Genomic DNA, 2,731 nt, shown 5'->3' with positions numbered 1-2,731 from the left:
AGCCAGCAGGCTGCTGTCTTTGATTTGTTATCATAAATCAATAAGAGCGAAGGGAACTGTTAAAATCCCTCACTAATGCTCAGTCATCTATAGGTGTGAAATCAGTCAAGTGACAAGTGGGCCCAAATTTTGGTGACCCTGGGTCAGCAGGAGGCCACAGCTCTGTGTTTACAGATGAGGTGACGGCACATGCCGCCAGGCCTTTGAAATGTGGCAAGGTGAGAGGAATGACAAGATAATCGCTGATTTACGAGTTACAGTAGCTTTGGAGAGGGAAACAGCACAGCAAGGAGCCCTCCTGCCTGGGTGCTCGCAATACACATAGTAGAAGTCAATGAGGCTATTTTGAGCAGCAAGATAAGCACTGATAAATGCTTTTACTCAACTTCTAAAGTGACTTGTGAAATTAAGCTTTGCAAATAAAAACAAGACATTAAAATAAAGGAGTATGTTGCCTGAAAAGGTGACTTGTGTTTTACTTTTACAACAAACACAACACAGAGAAGTGTACAACTGAAAACAGGCTCCAAAAGTTCTGTGTAGTTTAAACACTATTCATACAGACAGGTTTACTGAGCCCCACTTCTTGTTTACAGCAGGGACCTGAAGCCACAGAGCCAGGAAGCTGACCAGACCAAACAACCTCTAAAGACCCTGCAGCACAGAGCACCGGACACTTCATTGCAGCAGTGGTGGTTTTACTGCCTTGCTCAGGGGCACTTTAATGGCTGTTGATGAGTAGGGGTGAAAAAGCGGCTTTTCATTCATTGGGCTCTCAGTTCTTCACAAGTCCTCTGAGGTCTTCAAATTTGCGGTGCACACTGCACAAGCCCACTGCGCATCAGCCGGGTGAGCTGCAGTCAACATTAGTCTATGCAAACATGCAAAGAAGGATTACCAACACAGGAAAAACACAAACATGCCACTGTCAGCAGTCTCCTGGAAAATCCAGAAGTATTCAGTATCTTATCGGCGACAAATAAAGCTGAGACCACTCACTGATATCAGCACAGTGGTGTTAACACAGTACTAACTTTAGCTTCTGGATTCAGCTAATGTTCTTTTTTTTACTTACAGAAGGGTAGAATGTGTATAAAGGAGGTTTAAAATATCTATCAACAAGAAGCTTATGCAACTTGTCTGCAGCTATTTTTTTAATTCCCTGAAGATTAAAAAGTCAAATGCACATGTTTTAATCTATAGCTCCTGCTTTGTGACCATTTTAAACTTGATTAGGATTTGGAAATTATTTAGGACTTTTTAATGATTAACTTCAGCAGTTTCCATTGTGAAAATAGGAAGTATCTCACTTCACTTCTAAAAGCAGACCAGTAAATGGTCCCTTCTAGCACAAAATGACACAGTTTAACTGAACCAGAACTGTACAGAGTGGTTTAATGGTTTACATTGTATTAGTTGGACAATCACCTGAGTTACAGCTGAGTTATGTGAAAAGAAAAATGCAGACTGGGTGTACAAGGCTCTATTTTGTCTTTTACAGGATCTGTGGTGCAGCTAGAGTGGCTCCTCCCTCCTCCCCCCTCCCTCGGCAACTTCCCTCCCCCATTCTGTGTAAAAACAAATCTCCTTTTCTGCTCTCGGCCTGAAACTATTGAGTCAACAAATGTCACTGCAGCAAGGCAGGGGCTGCTGGGAAAGAGGTGGGGTCGCTGTTTAAGCCTGGACTGCAGCTAAAGCCAGATTATTTTCAGACAAGACCCACCTGTTAGTAGAGAAAAGAGGAATTAAACTGTTGTGTGAGTGGAGGAGATGTTCACTGTTTAACATGGTGTTTAATAAATTTGATTTAAAAAATGTTTATTAATTGAGCTTCTCCTAAGATTTTGATTAAAGTTTAAGATGCAAAACTAACTTTGAATGCTAATAAAGTGATCCTTAAACTTCAAAAAGCTCTGCATTAAGACTATAAAACAAAACTCCACATCCACATGTCTTTTCAGTACTTGCTGTATTATAACACATCTGTCCTTGTGCTATTACAACAACCTCCTGGGGCTGAATTTGTCTTTTGAACCCCCCTCAGCCACCTCTTTTTCCTCTCACACTGCTCTCTCTATCTCTCTCAGGCCCACGTGGCCAGTGTCAACAGGAGGTGGGTCTTGGCAGCCTCATGAAGCAAAGTTATGCTGCCTGTATGAGGGCTGCAGAGTTGTCTTACACTCCACTCTAAAAATGAGCCAGCCAGTCAGACAAGGCGTGCCAAAATAAGACACAGCAGCTGGGAAATGAGAGCACTGCTTAACTGGTTTTACTCCAAACTGGCTACCTGATTGTTGCTGCAATACCCTCAAAAAATGAGTGCTATAACACCAAAGGGAAACTTCTGTAACCAATGACAGAGGAAGAAAGAAAATGAAAGGAGGAAGTCGAGACTGCTGTAGGGAGGGAGGGAAAAACCCTGAGTCACTTGGCTTCCTGTCTGAGAAAAAAAGGAGGGGGTGGAAGCATCTTTTACCCTGCCTCAGTCAGACAGTTGAGAGCGGTGCAATATTCAGCATAAAGTGCACTGGGGGGAGGAGTCCTGTCCTGCTCACTAAATCCACTCCAGTGCTTCAGGGCAGCCATCATAGTGTTCACTATTGTGTGCGGCTGAGGGAAGAAGAAAAAAAGAGGAGGGAGCAGAGGAGGGAAAGAAAACCTGTCTCTTTGTGTGGGAAGGACCCAGCAGGAAAGTGATTTTGTGATTACTTCAGTTTGCCAGCAAAGCGAG

The sequence above is a fragment of the Notolabrus celidotus genome, chromosome 7, assembly GCF_009762535.1.
Source record: "Notolabrus celidotus isolate fNotCel1 chromosome 7, fNotCel1.pri, whole genome shotgun sequence".
NCBI lineage: Eukaryota > Metazoa > Chordata > Actinopteri > Labriformes > Labridae > Notolabrus > Notolabrus celidotus.
This window is presented reverse-complemented; position numbering follows the sequence as displayed.